Source organism: Chlorocebus sabaeus, chromosome 5, assembly GCF_047675955.1.
Source record: "Chlorocebus sabaeus isolate Y175 chromosome 5, mChlSab1.0.hap1, whole genome shotgun sequence".
Lineage (NCBI taxonomy): Eukaryota > Metazoa > Chordata > Mammalia > Primates > Cercopithecidae > Chlorocebus > Chlorocebus sabaeus.
The window spans coordinates 79,211,657-79,232,564 of record NC_132908.1 but is presented as its reverse complement, the minus strand read 5'-3'; positions in this window follow the sequence as shown (position 1 = coordinate 79,232,564).

Here is a 20,908-nt window from a genome sequence, read left to right as displayed (position 1 = left end):
CCGCAACCAATGGCAGGCACTTTCAGGAAGACAGCAGGAACTACGTATTTCTTTATCCAAGGAAGAATAGCTTAACATATAGACTCATGCAACCTTGTGAAGCAAGAAGAACAAGCTTCTCTACCCAGAAGAAAACTGAGGCCCAGAAAGCTTCAGTCACATGACCGCTGCCTCACAGTACATTGATGGCAAAGGTCAAACCAGGAACCCAGGTCCTGGAACTGGAGTCTGGTGCTCTTCCCCCCAGCTCCATCACAAAGAAACTCTTTCATGGGGAGGCGGACTAGACAGGAGGACCACAGAGAACGTGCTGTGCCTGTCGCAGTGCAGAAACTCAGGTGGTAGCACCCCTCACCTGCTCCCAAAAGCTGAAGGAGATAATGGTCCGCTCTTATCAGTCATCATTCATCTCCCTGTCTCCCTGTGACATTCATTATCGAAAACACAGGCACCAGGGAAGGGCAGGAGCTGCAATCAGAAGAATGCAGGGACGCCCTTTACAGCTGCTAGCGGCTTTCTTTTCCATTTATAATAAACTCTGTTAAAAGCCTGTGCGGGGAGTGTAAAAAAGTGGAGTGGAAGGAACAAAGGCAAACATCTATTTTATTTGTGTAAGAAAGGCTCATGGGAGAAGCTGGCTTTAGCATAACAACGCACCTCTTGTCCAAGATGTTACAGGAGCGAGAAAATTCAAAAGAGCTTATGGAAAAGACATGGGATTAGTTGGAACCTTGCTAGGTTTAGGGAGCAGAATATGACAGACTTGACCCAGGTGAGGGGCCTAGAAGGGTAGAAAGGGTTTCAGAACTGGGCAGATAGAAGCACGGCCGCCTTACCCCCAGAGGCCTGGTCCAGGGGGAAGAGGGCTAAGGAGAGGTTGCCAGAGGAAGCAACTGCCTGAATATGGCCGTGAATTCATAATCCCCCCGTAAGGTGTGAAGTGGTTTTGTCCTTCCCGCCCCGAGGACACAGACCAGTAACTTCTCACATCTCAACACACAATTGCAGAGTACTCACCAGGTCCAGCAGTAAAAACGACTCTTCTATCAATACAGAGGAAGCAGGAGTAGGAAGATAGAGGAGTCCTCAGTCCCCAGGGCACCCCTAGAAGAGGACTCCTGATGCTAAGGTGGCTACTTTTGCTCATTCCACGCCCTCTCTTCATGTCTGCAAAGAAGACCCAGGTCTCAACAGAGTTTCAGTTAGGATGAGTAAGTCAGCGCTTCCCAAGGTGTAATGAGAAGCTTGGAAATCAGGGTGAAATGCAGGTTTTCCTTTAGCAGGTCCAGAGTGGTGCCTGAGATTCCGAATTCCTAACAATCTCCTAGGTGAGGCTGATGTTGCTGGTCCATGGACCATACTTTCAGTAGTAAGGCAAACAGCTCCTGTTCTCTCTGCTGTAAAACAGGTTTGATTAATAATGCCTAATGTTTAATAATGGCTAGTGATTAATATGGTTATAATACTGTTACCAGAAACGGGTCCCAATTTAGACCCCAAGAGAGGGTTCTTGAATCTCATGCAAGAAAGTTCAAGGTGAGTCCATAGAGCAAAGGGAAAGCAAGTTGATTAGGAAAGTTAAGAGATAAAAAAAATGGCTACTCCATAGGCAGAGAAGCCCTGAGAGCTGCTGGTTGTCCATTTTTATGGTTTTTTCTTGATGATATGCTAAACAAAGGGCGGATTACTCATGCCTCCCCATTTTAGACCATATACGGTAACTTCCTGATGTTGCCATGGCATTCGTAAACTGTCATGGTGCTGATGGGAGTGTAGCAGTGAGGACAACCAAAGGTCACTCTCATTGCCATCTTGGTTTTGGTGGGTTTTAGCCACTTTCTTTAATGCAGGCTGTTTATCAGCAAGGTCTCTATAACCTGTGTCTTGTACCAATCTCCTATCTCATCCTGTGACTAAGAATGTCTTAACTTACTGGTAATGCAGCCCAGCAGGTATCAGCCTTATTTTACCTAGTCCCTATTCAAGATGGAGTTGCTGTGGTTCAAACACATCTGACAATACCATCCTCACTCTCTCATCACCAGAAGTAACTAAAACACTAGTTCCAAAACTGAGGGGAAACGTAAAGCACCCTACATAAGTAGTTAATATTCCTGGGGTCCTCAGTGCACTGCCCAAACACACTCGAATTCCAGAGAAATGCGCTCTAAAGACACAATGGCGGGGGGAAATGGTGGGCCACCAGGACACCCAGATGATGTTTCTCTCCATACACTGGAGGGGCAGGTTTGGGAAAGAAATTCAATTCCACAATCCTGTGTCCAAATCCCTTTCTCCTTTTGCCTTTTACTATCATTGTAATAGAACCAAAATTAATCATCTTTAGGGATTCACCAACTTTCTCCTTCCCCAACTCAGAGCTTTCAGGAGCCATAGATGATTGAACATGGCTGCTAAGAGTGAGAGAAGGCTAGGAGGAGTGTGAGACCACAGGCCATGTGAGAGATCCAGACATCAGGAGAAAAGACCATCAAATTGACCATGGACCCTCAGAACAGATGCTACCCTTTAACACCATTTCAGAGCATGCTAGCAGCTTCTTACTACAGAAAATTGCAATCAATATTTTGCCTGATGGCATTCTCTGGCACAGAGAGCTCATTCGTGGGGTGCACAGAGCAGGCCAGAGGAGCCAGAGACTTGATGTCCCCAAAAGTAGCCATCAAACATTAACTGAAACATATGGTGAAGGTAAACTCCAGTTTCCTTGCCCTGCGGGTGAGACCACCGGAGGTGCAGTACCTAGGTCTCCAGGAGCCCCCCAGTTGCCCACAGAAGTAACTGGTTTATTAACGTGCCCTCGATAACTTCCTTACCTTCCCTGTCGTATTAATTTCCTGCGGCTGCTGTAACCAATCCTCATAAATGTGATGGCTTTAAGCAACAGAAATGTATTCCCTTGCAGTTCTGGTGGCCAGAAGTCTGAGATCAGGGTGTCAGCAGGGCTGTGCTCCCTCTGGAGGCTGGAGAGGAGAATCCTTCCAGCTCTGGCAGCTGTGGAGATTTCTTGATTTGCTTCTACACTATTGCAATCTCTGCCTCTCCCGTCACATTCCCTTCTTTTCTCCTGTGTCTCATCTCCCTTTTCCTCCTTCTTAGAAGCGTAAATGTGATTGTATTTAGGGCTCACCCAGATAATCCAGATCATCTCCCCAACCTAACAGCCTAATGTTATTATATCTGCAAAGACTTTGCAATAAAACGTAACATTCACAGATTGCAGAGATTAGGACAGGGCTGTCTTTTGGTGCCATTTTTTAGCCTGCCGCATCTGTATCACTCTCCTACTTCCCTGCTGGAGCTTCCTGGGATTGTTTCCCAAACAAATTCTCTGCACTTGAATCGTAGTCTCAGGGTCAGCTTCTGGGGAAACCAAATCAAAACAACTCCCCTCAGCTGCTTGAGAACATGAACAGAGACTGGAATTGCCACCTGTACTAGACTTTGAAAAATACACACCTGCCATGGGATTAGACCACATGGGCTAGGGCTTTCTCAGTGCCACACAATGAAAGAGAGACTCCTCACAGCAGAGGTGGGGTCTGCTGGCTCCTCTGCCTGCTCTGGCCCTCCAACCTTCTCAGCATCCGAGTGGTCCTGAGGGTCTCCTCACTGTCTTGGTGTTCAATCTTCGCATTTTGCCACCTCCTTCTCCAGCAACCCACTCTCCAGCCTTTCCCATCTTAGAGAGGTGGTGCCACCTGCAGATGGGAAGCAAAGGCAAACCAGGATTGAGGTCCAAGGGGTCAACTGACAGCCCACTCACTGGGAAAAACACAGCAACCTTACTTTTTTGCCCTTTCCTTGCCCTTCTCTCACTGAGAGAAATAAGGGGGAGAAGCTCAAAGGATCACTCTGGCCTCTCCCTTCTGAAGCCTTAAAGTATGACCCCACAGGGGATATCAACAGGGTTCTCTATTATTTTCCTCCAGAGCCCTCACATTTTCTTGAAAAACACTGTGGACCAAACAAAGCTCGCTTAGGAGGTAATGGCCTGGAAGGGCATCATAAAAGCTGCCGTTCTGCAAAGCACTTTCTCTGCCTGTCACATCCCTGGGGAGTAGTTTTATTTCTAAAGGTCCCATTATACACATAAGGAAACTGAGTCATGTAGAAATTAGGAAATGAATTCACAGTTGCAATTAAATAGGAAGTGAGGGAGCAAACATTCCAAGCAAGTGGTTGGGCTTCTGACTGCTGCTCCACACACTGCCCACATCGTAGGGTCAGTTTTAGGCTCAGGCCGTGGATGCTCAGGATTGCCCAGGGCTCCAAGCTCAGCTCCACACCCACTACCAATCCCCACATAAACACCTCAAGTCACCTCCCAGTGCCCCACTGGTTCTCTGAGCTGCCTTTGACTGTTTCCTGGAAACTGACATCAAGGTTGACTGATAGAGACAAGAACTCAGCCTTGGCCAGAAGGAAAAAGAGGAGGCCTGACAGTAGCAAGGGAGTGTCTCTGGCTCTCTTGGCGGGAGTCTGCCAGCAGGCACCTTATTATGCTGCGAGAGTACACGCAAGCCCCCCTCTGGCCCATTCATCATTGTTCTGCAAAGTCCATTGCTTTGACGCAGTAGCCTTGATGGCGGTTTTTCCTGCCGCTCCCGGCTTCCGCAATCTAGAAAGCAGGGCAATGGGTAATCAGTCTCACCGTCACTAGGCCAAATGGGAGAAATGCTCCTGCGGACATGACCTCCCAGTGTGGGTGAGCAAAAGGGCAGGCAGAGGTTTTTAAATGAAACGGCTGGCTTGTGGAAGCCTGTCTCCAAACAGAGGCAGCGTGAAGATGAACGGCGTGGCTGTCTGGAGCCCAGACAGTGTCCTTCTGCTCAGACTTTGTCAGAATCAGGGATGGGCTAGGGATAGGCTGTGCATGGAGAGCTCAGTCACTCTGGAAGGCAAGAGAGTAGGCACTGGTTTCCAGAGATGTCCATGAGAGGAAGTTCTTGTCCTTCTCTCACTGAGAGAAATAAGGGGGAGATGCTCAAAGGATCACTCTGGCCTCTCCCTTCTGAAGCCTTGGAGAAAGTTCTGCCACAGGTAGGGCTAACCATCTGCTCAATAGGAACCCAGCACAGCCGTTAGCACACAAACTCCAGAGTCTGGTAACCTGGGCTTCATTCCTGACTTCCCTATTTTTCTAGCTGTATGATCTTGGCCATATTACTTGTCTACTCTGAACCCAAATTTCCTAAACAGTGAAACAGACAAAATAAACATCACTGGATTTTTGAGGTCCACAAGGTATAACCCATGTGCATAAACTGTGCAGGACATAATAAGTCTTTGATAACCGTTAACTGTCACCAGTCTTATCGTGGACAGAACATAGGGCTCACTCATAAGGATACTCTGGTCAGCCTTCAAGATGGGAAAGACATATTTGGGTCCTCAAATGGTCACCATGTCCAAGCAAAGACCTTGGAGGCATGGGGAGGTGAGAGTTTTATTATGAGACTAAAAGAAAAATAAAGTATTTTTAATCAGCATAGCACTAACTGCTCGAACAAATAAACCCCCAAATTCCAGTGGTTTAACAAAATATAAGTTATTTTTTTACTCGTGTAACCGACCAGGTATTCCCAGTTGGCAGGCAGCTTGGCTCATCTTTAACCCATGGCCCCAGGCTCACCCCGCTTGTGAGGACAACGAGCTGGTAGAAAGGGAGAGAGTGTTGAGGAGAGAGTGTGGGAGGTTTGCATCAGCCAGGCCTGGGAATGGAGTGAATCCCATCAGCCCTCATTCCATTGGTCAGAACTCAGTCACATGACCTCACTGAACTGCAGGGCAGGCTGGGAAATAGCTTAGGGAATATTTGGAGAAAAAGGAAGTGAGTTTGGTGGACACATTTGATAAGCAGAAATGAACAATTAGAGTATCACTTCTCAAGAGGCCAGGCCCACTGCTGGAGCCTTGTCATCCATGTTAGGAAGGGATTTGGTGTGGAGAGGCACTACTGAGACTCCATATTTTAAAATTTATCAGAGTCATGTGACCCCAAATTGATTCTTTCTTTTTTTGGCCTGGCTTTGGATTCTGAGCCGATGCACATAGCAGGATAAATGTGGGACATGCTCTCTCCTGAAAAAGTAGCAATTACAGACATGACATCAAAGAGAAGTGAGAGAAGCCGACCTCTGTTTCTCTTGAAGATGAAAAAAAAAAAGAGGGATCCAGTCCCCAAAACCAAGCTTTAAGAACCTAGTTGATACAAGAGTCCTTATTCTTTCATTTGAGTCCATGAATTGACACATGCCCAATCTTAGTTGGTTTTCCACTGCTATAAAATAACGCCACAGCCTGCATACTTTGTAAAGAATAGAAGTTTATTTGGCTCATGGTTCTGGGTGCTGGGAAGTTCAAGAGCAATGCACTGGTATCTGGTGAGAGTCATCTCATGGCAGAAGGGCTGAAGCAAGTATGCAAGACAAGATACAGGAAGAACTTATATCACTCCTGTGATAACTAAGCCACTCCAAGGTAACAGCATTAATCCATTCATGAGGGCAGAACCCTTAACAGCTAATCACCTCCTAATATCCCAACCTCTTAATACTGTTACAATGGTAATTAAGTTTCAAAGTCATTTTTGGAGGGGACATTCAAACCATCACATGTCCCCATTATTTTGGGCAAGTTGACCAAACCAGACTCACTTGGATTATACTGACACTGGACTCTCAGTTATCTTGGCAGCTAGGAAAATGTGAGTCAAACCTTGAACAATAGATTCTGTTTGCCACAGTGTCACAGCTTGAAGCCAGAAGATAGTCATGATATGGTCTCCTAAGAACAAGTCTTGGGTTTTAATTAACAGTTCACTGATTTCTGGAAAGACAAAAGATTCAAAACTGTGTCATGTAATCCAGTCACAGGCTATCATCCAATTATCTGATGGTCATTCTAATCAACTTTCAACAGGTCACTATGTGGTCACTGACATCCAGGCATTCACTGGATGATAGGAGAGTCATTCTGGTTCTTTCTAGAGAATAGCTATATTTGATGACCAAGTACATGGAAATGCAACAGATAGCCTTGTGAATAACAATTTTATTGTTAATATAGTATGTTTTCTTCGAGTTTCAACTGTGAACTATTATACAGACATGGCATTGATCTGACTGTTTCCACTTTCACATCTGAAAAACAGAAATTTGGTGTTACTCCCCATACAAATTAGCTTGTTATTTAATAAATATTCACTCTCTTTCCCTAAACTTTATGGGAGCAGTGCACTTCCCTGTCACACAATATTAGACTTAACCATGTAACTTGCTTTGGCCATTGGAATGTGGATATAAGTGACAGTACACCACTTCTGATCCTAGGTCCTAAGAAACATTGTGTAATTCTACTCACCTCTCTAAGGGCTTCCAACCTCCACCATAAGAAGGCCTTCCCTCTGCCCTAGATAAATGCTACCCCTTCACCCTGGCCCCAATAATGAAAATGTATAGAACAGAGCCACTGATCCAACCCCAGCTACCTCACAGACGTATAAGCAAAAAATACTTATTGTTATATTCTGCTGAGTTTGGGGATGGCTTGTTACACAGCATTATGGTGGAAAAGGCTAACTGATACATTCTCCATATGGCAAGAATATAGCAGCATGGTCATTTTGTAATAGAAGACAACTTACATAATCCAGCAATGGTCGTGAATTTCTTAATAGCCCTAAGGTTGGACTGTGTTTTGAACATGAGCTCTTCTCTTTTGTCAGATCAGTCCTGTGTGTCAGGTACCAAGGAACTTGTTTTCCTTCCAGCAGGCAGTTTTGCATATGGCTGTCTCTTCATTTGCCGGACAAGTGAAGTCAGAACTTAGAGCTAATTCTGTTCTTCATTTGGAAAGTTTATCATTTTATTGTACATCTCCAAAGTCAGGTTGGCCACACAAATCCTGTTTTTCAGAGTGCAAATTTTCTCCTTTCCAAGGAAGGCAGAGATAATGACTCTAGCACAGATGGAGGAGATTTCTTCAGGGAAGTAAAGCAGCATTTAGGTTGGTTAATGCCCTCCCTGGTGAGCCACTGTATTCTTGTTTGGGGTATCTGGGCCCTCAATTTGGATACAGCAAGGCTCTTCAATGGAGATTTATGGCATGGAAACAGTCAACAAGAGCACATGAATCAATCTGAGAAGCCATCTTGCCCTCCATACAGTACACTTCCTTCTGCTTCCCCCAAGTATTTACCCTTTTCTTGCAATCATTATTTATCTGATGAACCACATTAAAGCAGATTCATGGGTATATTAGCCAAAGGGTATCATAGTACACATGTTAATATGATTGCTGCCTTGCTCAAATATGTGGTTTTATTTATGATCTATTTTACAAAGCATCATATATTTCTATTATAAATATGTGCTAGGGAATATCACCTTGGGTCCAGTCATATTCTACATTGCAGAGGGAAGTGGGTAACTCTGAAATCTCCTTAGTTGTTTATTCTTCACACCAATATTCTAGGATAACTCTTCTCTAGCCTGGGTTCCAGACAAGGAGTATTGTTAATGTTGGGAAGATCTACACGGAATGCTGCCACTTCCCCTCTCCAACCTGTGCTCTCCCCAATCCACATACCTTTCCTAGGTAATTTCATCAATTTCCATGGCTTTAAGCATCATCTTTTTACTGAGAATGCTTATAGTTAGACCTCCAGCCAGAATATACCCCTGAGCTCCAAATTCACAAAAAACAATGGGATATTTGACACTTCCATTTTGATCACTTATAGACATTTCAAACATACTACATCCAAGTGGAATTCTTAATCCACTCTCTCTACCCACATACAAACACCACATCTCCAAATGTGATTTTCTTCCAAGTTCCCTACTTCCGGTAAACGACATTTTTATCCTTTCAGGAGATTAAGTCAAGAGTCTGGAGTTATCCATGCCCCTCTGTTTCTCTGAGCCCTGATAATTAATGTCTTACATACTGAATCCTACGGAATCTATTTTTAAAACACACGTAGAGTTCATTCACTTTTCTCCACCATCACCACTCTAGCCGAGCACCATTAACTCTTCCCTAGGCTTTTACAAACTCTTCTACTTGGTCCTCCTCTTCTTGTTCTCCCCATAGTCACCCAGTTGTGTGTGAGGTTTTTTTTTGTTTTTGTTTTTGTTTTTTTGAGACAGTCTCACTCTGTCACCCAGGCTGGAGTGCAGTGGTGCAATCTCGACTCACTGCAAGCTCCACCTCCCAGTTCACACCATTCTCCTGCCTCAGCCTCCCGAGTAGCTGGGACTACAGGTGCCCACCACCACACTTGGCTAATTTTTTTATATTTTTAATAGAGACAGGGTTTCACCGTGTTAGCCAGGATGGTCTCGATCTCCTGACTTCCTGATCCGCCCACCTCAGCCTCCCTAAGTGCTGGGATTACAGGCATGAGCCACTGCGCCCGGCTGTGTGTGTGTTTTTTCTAATGTGAGTCAGTCCCCATCATAGTTACCTTCAAAACCTTCCAGTGACTTCCTGTTGTAAAAAAAAAAAAAATCACATACTTAGTGGCTTAAATCAACGAAAGCTGATTATTTTACAGCTCTGGGGGTCAGAAGTTTGACCTGCATCTTGTGAGCTAAAACCAATGTATTAGGAGGACTGGTTTCTTCCTGGGAGCTCCAGTTGGGGGATCAATTCCTTTCCTTTCCCACCTTCTGGAGGCTGCCTGCATTCTTTGGCTCACGGCCCCATATCACTCCAACCTCTGCTTCTGTTGCCCTATCTTCTCCCTCACTCTGACTCTCCCACCTCTCCCTTATAAGGAAACTTCCCACGGCATAGGGATCACCCCATCCCTAAGGACATTTCAAGATCCTTAACTCAATCACATCGTCAAAGTCCCTTTTGCCACAGCATAATATATTCACAGGTTTTGGGGATTAGGATATTGGGGGCCTAACTGGGGACCATTATTCCATCTATCACATTTCTTCTCTCACTTAGAACAAAATTAAGTTGTTTTCCTGGCCTATAAGACCCAACACAATCAGAGACCTTTTACCTCTCAAATTGCATGCCCTGTACTCTCTCCCTTACCCAGTCAAACCCCAGCTGGTTTTCTCACCATGCCTCAAACATGTCAGTCCTGCTCTATCTGCTGTAGCTAGGAACTCTCCCAAAATACTCACACTTCCTCATGTAATCCAGGTCTCTGCCTAAACGCAACTTATGGAAAGGGCTTCCCTGACCAACAGTCTAATACAGAACCCCGAACCATACATGCACACACACACACACACTCACATACATATAGACACACATGCACACACATACCCCACAAATACCCCATATATGAACATATACACCACACACACACACCCCATTATTGTCCTTACCCAACCTTATGTTTTTTCTTTGGAGCTTATATAGTATATATTTGTTTGATTCTTTATTTATTATTAAGTCCTCTGTTCTACACGTAAGCTCCATGAGAGCAGGGACTTTGCTTTTGTTCACTGCTCTTCATACAGCACCTCAAGAGTGCCTGGTGCACAGGAAGCATTCAGTACGTATTTAGTGAAAGAAAATGAAATAATAATAGAATTAGATAGGTGCAGTGCGTTATATACAAGGGGTTTGGCTAACTATAATTGTTTAGAGTAAGATTTAATAGAGAAGGGAAAAGCTAGGCAAAATTTTGAGGGATGAATAGACATCCAGCAAGTGAACAAAACACTTATCAAACCCTCCCAGGGTTGATACTCCCCCGGTGAAAGGAGAACATTGAATTTGTGGACCAAGAAGGTTGAAAACTCTTTTACCTCAAAGAAAATAACCAAAGGGTTTCTTCTCTTGGGCCACATCTCTTGCTCAGATGCTCACTGGTTAATAATTGTTTTATTTTTTCAGTTCACCCAGGGCTGTTTGCCAGTGCCAACCAAGGCAGGCAAATGAACTCAAGTGTAATTGGGGAAAACTATCCATACTGAGTGAGGAGCCAGGGCCTTTCTGGTGGGAGGTTCTGAACAATGGTAAAATGGAGTTTAGCTAGACTGCATCTTGGGAACGCGGAATCTGTCATTTTCCACTGAATCAGGTATTGTTTCAGTCCCTGTGATGTGCCACGTATCCAGAGTGCAATTTTGGCCATTCCCCTGAGGTGCCTATGGTCTGCTGACCCTCTTCATGCTAGTTCTCTGCCCAGGGTGAGGGTCACAGGGGTTAAGATCTCATTCCTCCCGGAAGGGAGGGGAAACTCAGCCAGCTGGACTTCAGTTCAAAGTTAGACAAGGTAACTGAATACAGTAATGGGACAGTCTACAGAATGGGGGATTGCATCTATATTGATTACATCGAAGATCCTAATTTTCCATGCCTCCCTGATTTTTTGGTAGTGTCCTCACACTGATTCCTGTGGCTTGCTTTGGCCAACTGGATCAGAGGTTTGATAAAGTGCCTGAGCAATCCGTTTCTCTCTTGGACCTGGTGCCACAGCCATGAGACCATGCCCAGGTTTGCTTATAGGAGGAGGTAAGAAATACAGGAGGGAAAGCTACCGTGTCCCAGTAAAGATCATCCATCTTTGAACAACTGTCCCCAAGCAGTTCTGCTAACTGACCACAGATATATTAATGCGCCCAGCCCAGATCATCTGAGCCTCAACCAGATCAGTGGAACTATCCAGTTGTCAGTTACTCAGGAGAAATGGTAAACAGTTCTTGCTTAAGCCACTAAATTTGGGGGTGGTTTGCTACACAGCGGTAGCCACCTGACACAGGGTAAAGAGAGATTGTCCTGGAAGGGGCCAACACAGAGAAGTATGGTTTGGTTAATTATAACTGTTTAGCATAAGACTTAATAGAGAAGGGAAAAGCTAGGCACAATTGTGAGGGATAAATAGACATTAAGCAAGTGAACAAAACACTTGTCAATCCTCCCCAGGGTTGATACTCCCTCGGTGAAAGAAGAACATTGAATTTGCAAACCAAGAAGGCTGAAAACCCTTTCACTTAAGGAAAATAACCAAAGAGCTTCTGCTCTTGGCCCTTGTCTCTTGCTCAGATATGCTTGTTGGTTAATCAGTTTTTTTCAGTTCATCCAGGGCCGCTTGTCAGTGTCAACCAAGGCAAGCAAATGAACTCTGGTGCAAGTGGGGAACATTACACCAGAGTTCATTTGCTGCTGTGTCCCACAGCTAGGTTGCTGACTGCTGGCCCGCTGGATAGAGTTACCTGGCCACAGGTTCACATCTAAAACCTTCAAAAGCCAGGATGTGCCGCTTGCCTGAGGGTGGTTGGCTTAGTCATTGTGGTGGTTCTGCCCCCACTGTTTGGACTGGTCAGTCATATTATTTTAGGCATCTAGAAAAACAAGTCTGGGCTGACGCTGACGGCCTGTGAGAGGCTCAGGAAAAGAGAAGAGAACAAAAAGAAGTTCTCTCTCTACCCATAAGGAAGGATGCTCCTTAGAAATCAAGGGCAGGGTGTGATGCTTAAGAAGTCATCCTCCCCTGCAGGCTCAGCAGCTACCCAGACATGACCTTGAAGAAGCAACATCTACAGCAAAACAAGCACAATTTCAGCAACTCCCTCTGAAGTTTTACCAATGTTTGATGGACACAGATAGATATTCCTCAGACAGCAGATATTTCTCTCTCAGATTCGCCCTCCCCTTGGAAGAAAATCAGCTGGACAGAATTTTTTTTTTTCCCAAATGTAAAACATTATTTCCCAACAAAAGAAGTGAGATGTTTTGTACAGCTGCTCCACATCCATTATGTGTTTGCAGAAGCATTGTTTGTAAGGTTTTTATGATGCAAAAAAATAATTAAGACAAGAGGCATTCCTTGTCTCTGAATCTTTTTTGTTTAAACATGTTTTGCAAATGGCCAATATCTCCTGTTACTTAGGTTAGCTTCCAGAAAATGTTAGCACTTGATTATAAAATCAGCAGCTAATGTGCTTAATGACTTTCCATTATACCCAACAATAGCTCCAGTGTGTTTTAAAAATGCATTTGCATTCATACTTCTTCGACCTATCCATCAGAACATTGAGACAACCATGCTCTAATCGTTTACTAATAATTTCCCTGGTTAACCTGGGGGTCTTCTGTGTGGTGTACCCAGAGAGGGAAGAAAGTGCCTTCTGGAGGGAAGAGCAGGACTTGGCTCACGACCCAGCTTTGTCTTTCAAGAGCCCAGAACCTATGTGTTTAATATTTAATAGGATGCTGGGCTCCCCACGAGCTAGTGAACCTCATGTCTCAATGGGGAAGGTCGTAGGGAAAAGGGCCAGGACTGGTCCTAAGGGGAGCCCAGCAAAGAGGAATGGAAGATCTGGATGTTGAGGGGTGCCTGGGGGCAGAAAACAGAGGAATGAACTGTGTTTCCCCAAAATTCACATGCTGATGTCCTCAACCCCAGTACTTCAGAGTTTGGCTGCATTTGGAAATATGCATAGGGCCTAGAGAGAGGTAATTAAGGAAAAACTAAGTCATATGGGAAAGTCCAAATTTAGTATGACTGCTGTCTCTCCTTATAAGAAGAGGAAATTTGGACACAGACATCTACAGGGGTAAGACCACACGAAGACACGAGGAGCAGTGGCCAGCTATCTGCAGGCCAAAGAGAGAGGTCTCAGAAGAAATCAACCCTACCAAAAACTCCTGGCCTCCAGAACTGTGAGAAAATAAGTTTCTATTGTTTAAGCCACCCAGTACTTTGTTATGGTAGCCCTAGCAAACAAACACAGGCAGACTCTAAAAACATCCACATCACAGTCCAGACACAGAGTGGTTTCTGATGGTTTTCAGTACAGGTATTCACCAGTGTGGTTCCTTTATAAGCTTCACTATCCATTTCCATAAAATAAGCTACCTGCAATGGGGATTAAAGCTCTCCTTAGAACCACTAGCCCTATCCCACCCCTCACACCACAGTCCGCCCTGTCCTCCATGCCCCTGGCTCCTCCCAGGACTGGTCACTTATGTCCTCTCCTGCCTTGTCTTCTAGGCCTGTTGTTCTGTATTCAGCCAGTTTGCTGCTGCACCTTTCCTCTCTTGCCATAATTCCATAATCACTTTTTTGGCTTTCCTTCCTCACACCATATGTCCTGTTTGCTCCAAACTTGGCTTTTCCCATTCCGGGGCAGGCCTCCCAATCAGCAACGCCACAGACACTTAAGCACAAGCCAAGTAAATTTTGTTCTAGGACAGTGCTTCTCAAACTTTAATGTGCATGAGACACCTGGGGATCATGTTAATCTTGTTAAAATGCCAATTATGATTGGCCTGACTGCAGTCTGGGACTCTGCATTTCCAACAAAGTTGTAGGTGTCTCTGGGGCTGCAGGTATAAGGATCACCTTTGAATAGCTCTAGCCCATGGCTTCCCAACCTTAGCACTGCTGGCCTTTGGGGTCAGATAATTCCTTGTGGTAGGGGCTGTCCTGAGTATTGTAGGATATTTAGCAGCATTCCTGCCCTCAACCCACTGGATGCCAGTAGCACCTCCAGTTATGACAACCAAAATGTCTCCAAGCAGGCGTTATGCTATCTGACTTCAAACTATACTACAAGGCTACAGTAACCAAAATAGCATGGTACTGGTACCAAAGCAAAGATACAGACCAATAGAACAGAACAGTGCCCTCAGAAATAATACCACACATCTACAACCATCTGGTATTTGACAAACCTGACAAAAACAAGAAATGGGGAAAGGATTCCCTATTTAATAAATGGTGCTGGGAAAACTGGCTAGCCATAAGTAGAAAGCTGAAACTGGATCCCTTCCTTACACCTTATACAAAAATTAATTCAAGATGCATTAGAGACTTAAATGTTAGACCTAAAACCATAAAAACCCTAAAAGAAAACCTAAAGCAATACCATTCAGGACATAGGCATGGGCAAGGACTTCATGTCTAAAACACCAAAAGCAATGGCAACATAAGCAAAAATTGACAAATGGGATCTAATTAAACTAAAGAGCTTCTGCACAGCAAAAGAAACTGCCATCAGCGTGAACAGGCAATCTACAGAATGGGAAAAAAATTTTGCAATCTACTCATCTGACAAAGGGCTAATATCCAGAACCTACAAAGAACTCGAACAAATTTACAAGAAAAAAACAAACAACCCCATCAAAAAGTGGGCAAAGGATATGAACAGATACTTCTCAAAAGAAGATATTTATGCAGCCAATAGACACATGAAAAAATGCTCATCATCACTAGCCATCAGAGAAATATAAACCAAAACCACAATGAGATACCATCTCACATTAAAAAGTCAGGAAACAACAGGTGCTGGAGAGGATGTGGAGAAATAGGAACACTTTTACACTGTTGGTGGGATGGCAAACTAGTTCGACCATTGTGGAAGACAGTGTGGCGATTCCTCAAGGATCTAGAACTAGAAATACCATTTGATCCAGCCATCCCATTAAGGGGTATATATACCCAAAGGATTATAAATCATACTGCTATAAAGACACACGCACACATGTGTTTACTGCGGCACTATTCACAATAGCAAAGACTTGGAACCAACCCAAATGTCCATCAATGACAGACTGGATTAAGAAAATGTGGCATATATACACCATGGAATACTATGCAGCCATAAAAAAGGATGAGTTCATGTCCTTTGTAGGGACATGGATGCAGCTGGAAACCATCATTCTCAGCAAACTATCCCAAGACAGAAAACCAAACACCACATGTTCTCACTCATAGGTGGGAATTGAACAATGAGAACACTTGGACACACGAAGGGGAACATCACACACCAGGGCCTGTTGTGGGGTGGGGGGAGTGGGGAGGGATAGCATTAGGAGATATACCTAATGTAAATGATAAGTTAATGGGTGCAGCACACCAACATGGCACATGTATACATATGTAACAAACCTGCACGTTGTGCACATGTACCCTAGAACATAAAGTATAATAAAATATATATATATTTTTATATCACTATAGTAAATCTTTGTCATTCATAATGAATCATAGAATAATTAATGACAAGATTTGCAAACTATTTCTCTAGTTCATTGAATTTGAAAATAGTCTTCCTACAAATCATTCTTTCTCATCATTAGCTGTCATCTCATAGTGCCTAATTTCTTTCTGTTCTGAAGCGGGAAAAGAGGAATAAAACTAAGAATTAATGGTAATAAAGCTTTAATGAATTTTGCTATGGAAAAAAAAATGTCTCCAAGCATTGCCAAATATCTCCAAGGGGGAGGTAAGGGGGAAATGGCTTCTCAAACCTCTATGCATAATTTCTAGTGTTACTTCCTGAAGTCTTCTGACCACAGTATCTATTGAAAAGGAAGAAAAGAAAAAAGAAAGTACCCATGATGTGCCGAGTAACTGAGGAGGTAGCTTGCTGCAGAAAATGACCACTTCAGGGACTTCAGTGCCCCAGACCCATGATGGCTACAAGGAGCAGCTACATGATTTGTGGGCCCCAGTGCAAAATGAAACTATGGGGCTTCTTATTCAGAAATTATTAAGAAATTCAGGAAAGGAACAGCAGAGCATTAAACCAAACACTGTGTGACTATATAGGTGACACATTCATAAAACTGGCCCTGCTGGCCATCCTGAAGGCCAATGAAGGGATTCATACTCATCACCTCCACTGGTTGGGATGATCCGCCACAGAGCAATCTCTCTCCCAGGAGTGTTAAGATCACCAGTAGCCCAGTGCAAGTTTGATGAACTGAACATGAGAAGAACGGCTGTTTTCAACCTGTTCTGTTTTGTTCAATTTGTGGTTCAATATATTTCCCACCAAGAAGGTGAAGGACTTGACTCCTTTTTAAACACCCCAGTTGGTAACAAAGGACCAAAGAAGGCTATAAAGATGCTAAAGATGCTCACTCTTAGCAAAGTTATTTGGTGCCATGACAGAGGGGCCAGTGTGGGTGAACTGAGAATTGAATTCATTGACATATTGTGGTAAAAGTTTCTCAACTCAATTTCTCCTGAATAGGAAGAGACTTTCCATGTATTCTCATTGTTTAGCTTCCACTTATATGTGAGAAGATGCAGTATTTGCTTTCTGCACATGTACCCATGAGCCTTAAATTAAAGAAAAAAAAAGAAAAAAGAAAAGGAGACTATCGTGGAGAACTCAGGTTACCAGCATAAGTAGAAAGCCTTCATTATCTCTTCTCACTTTGCTTTAACCAAGATGTATGGAAATCAGAGCCAGGAATTAGACTAACGGGCAGCCAAACAAGGACACAGAAGAGCCAGGTGCAAATATTTTCTCCCATTCTACAGGTTGTCTGTTTAGTCTGTTCATAGATTCTTTTGCTGTGCAGAAGCTCTTTCATTTAATTAGATCCCATTGGTTGATTTTTGCATTTGTTGCAACTGCCTTTGGCATCTTCATCATGAAATCTTTGCTAGTTCCTATGTCCAAAATGGTATTGCCTAGATTGTCTGCCAGGGTTTTTATAGTTTTGGGTTTTACATTTAAGTCGTTAATACATTTTGAGTTGGTTTTTGTATACAGTATAAGGAAGAAGCCTAGTTTCAATCTTTTGCATGTGGCTAGCCAGTTATCCCAGCACCATTTATTGAATAGGGAGTTCTTTTCCCGTTACTTGTTTTTGTGAACTTTGTGAAAGATCGGATGGTTGTAAGCGTGCAGCCTTGTTTCTGGGCTCTCTATTCTGTTCTGTTGGTCTATGTGTCTGTTTTTGTACCAGTAACACGCTGTTTTGAAAACTATGCCTCTGAAAAAGGCCTAACATTCAGCATCTTTAAGAAAGTTATACTAATTTATAAGAAAAATAGGGCTGGGGGGCTGGGCGCGGTGGCTCACGCCTGTAATCCCAGCACTTTGGGAGGCCGAGGCAGGTGGATCAAAAGGTCAGGAGACCGAGACCATCCCGGCTAACATGGTGAAACCCCATCTCAACTAAAAATACAAAAAATTAGCCTGGCGTGGTGGCGGGCGCCTATGGTCCCAGCTACGCGGGAGGCTGAGGCAGGAGAATGGCCTGAACTCGGGAGGCAGAGCTTACAGTGAGACGAGATCGCACCACTGCACTCCAGCCCGGGCGACTGAGCGAGACTCCATATCAAACAAACAAACAAAAAGAAAGAAAGAAAGAAAGAAAGAACCCCATTAAAAAGCAGACAAATGACACAGGTACTTTTCAAAAGAAGACATACACGTGGCCAATAAGCATATGAAGAAAAGTTCAGTACCACTGATCATTAGAGAAGTGTAAATCCAACCCACAATGAGATATCATCTCACACCAGTTAGAATGGCTATTACTAAAAAGTGAAAAAATAACATGAGGCCAGGCATAGTGGCTCACACCTGTAATCCCAGCACTTTGGGAGGTTGAGGCAGGTGGATCACTTGAGATCAGGAGTTCAAGACCAGCCTGGCCAACATGGTGAAACCCTGTTTCTACTAAAAATGCAAAAATTAGCCGGGTGTGGGGGCATGTGCCTGTAATCCCAGCTACTCGGGAGGCTGAGCCAGGAGAATCGCTTGAACTTGGGAGGTGGAGGTTGCAGTGAGCCAAGATCGCACCAGTGCACTCCATCCTAGGCAAGACAGCGAAACTCTCTCTCGAATAAATACATAAATAACAAATGCTAGAGAGGTCATGGAGAAAAGGGAACACTTACATACTGTTGGTGGGAATGTAAATTTGTTCAGTCATTGTGGAAAACGGTACGGCAATTCCTCAAAGAGCTGAAAGCAGAACTGACCTAGCAATCTCATTACTGGGTATATACCCAAAGGAATACAAATCATTCTGTCATAAAGACACATGCACATGTATGTTAGTTGCAGCAATATTCACAGTAGCAAAAACATGAAATCAACCTAAATGCCCATCAATGGTAGACTAGATAAAGAAAAGTGGTAAATACACCATGGAATATACATCATGGAATGGTGATATATGCACCATGGAACACTATGCAGCCATAAAAAGAACGAGATCACGTCCTTTGCAGGATGGATCTGGAGACCATTATCCTTAGCAAACTAACACAGGAACAAAAATCCAAACACTGCATGCTCTCACGTATAGATGGGAGCCAAATGATGAAAACACATGGACACAAAGAGGGGAACAACACACACTGGGGCCTACTTGAGGTGGATGATGGAAGGAGAAAGAGAAACAGAAAATACAACGAATGAGTAGTAGGCTTAGTACCCGGGTGACAAAATAATCTGTGCAAGAAACCCCTGTGACACTAGTTTACCTATGTACCAAACCTGCACATATACCCCTGAACCAAAAAAAATGTAAAAAAGAAAAAAGGAAAAACCAGATGCCCCTGAAGGAGCTGGTAAGCAGAAGAGAGCTGGGTAATCATCACTCACAAGGCGCCTGCTGCCCCCTGGCAGAAGCCAGAGCAAACCATCAGCAGCGGGATTCGTAAATAAGCTCCAACGAAGCCTGGATGAAAGAAAATTACAAGTGGGTTATGAACAGGGGGAAAAATAACTACAGCTCTAAATAGGGATAGGAAACAGCTGAATTTAGAGCAAAGGTAAGCAGCCTAATCTCGATAGTCTTGTCTTTCTAATTTGGACTAGAATGCCATTTTCTTTTTCCATTCTTACGGTAAATGTGTAAGTTTCCTTCGGCTGCTATAGCAATAACCCAAACTGGGTGGCTTAAAACAATAGAGATTTATTCTCTTACAGTTCTGGAGCCCTGAAGTCTGAAACCAAGATGTCAGCAGGGCCCTGTTTGCTCCGGAGGCTCTAAGGGGGAGCTGCCTCTTCCAGCTTCTGCTGGCTCCAAGCATTCCTTAGCTCATGGTAGCGTCACTCCAAGCTCAGCCTCCATCTGCACATGCCATTCTATTCTATATCTTCTGTCTTTTATAAGGACATTTGTCACTGGATTTAGGATCTACCTGAGTAATCTCATTTTGAGATCTTTAATTTAACTGCATCTGCTAAAGCCTTGTTCTAAATAAGATAACGTTCACATGGTACAGATACTGATAAGCATCTATCTTCTGGGGGCCCACTATTTAACTCATTGCAGTACACAAAAATTAATAGCCTGATTTTTTTGGAAAAATCCTTAATTTTAAAGAAAATACCTAGAAAGACAGATTATGTGCTATGTTGAGGACAACCCAATTCCCCCTGCTTACTTGTTTCCTTGAAGGAATTTCTATCCCATTTCCTGTAAGACAGCAGGACTAGGTGCTTCTGGTCCTCCGTGTACTCCCTTACTCACTCATTCTTATGGGAGGGTCACAGACTAATCTGTTTGTGAAAAGTAGGGAAGGTTCAACATCCCCTGGGTGAGCAGTCAGAGTAACACCATTCCTCCCCCAGATGATGGCTCCCTGGGTAGCTGGAGACCCTCTACTGGCTGGGAACTTGCTGGGACTGAATCCTGAAAACCTAGTTGCTGAAGATAAGTTCAAGGTCTAGATTTAAGGGTTACCTGTAAAAACACTCACTTTGACCTCAGGCCTAAGCTGTGTTCTCCAGCATGGCTAATAGGAGACCCTAAATATGAAAGGATTGGACACTGGCCTTGCTCATTAATATAATACATCTGATGTTTCACTTGACAGTCGCCTGGTCCTTCAAGTCTATATTCATCTGGATAAGAGTTTAGAGGGAGGAGCACAACCCCTAAATTTCCAAAATGCCACTTTTTTCTTTTCTTTTCTTTTCAGATGGAGTTTCACTGTGTGACCCAGTGCCATGGTACAATCACAGCTCATTGAAACCTCTGCCTCCCAGGTTCAAGTGATTCTTGGGCCTCAGCCTCCCAAGTAGCTGGGATTACAGGCATGTGCCCCCATGCCCAGCTATTTTTTTGGTATTTTTAGTAGAGATGGTGTTTTGCCATGTTGGCCAGGCTGGTGTCAAGTTCCTGACCTCAAGTGATCTGCCTG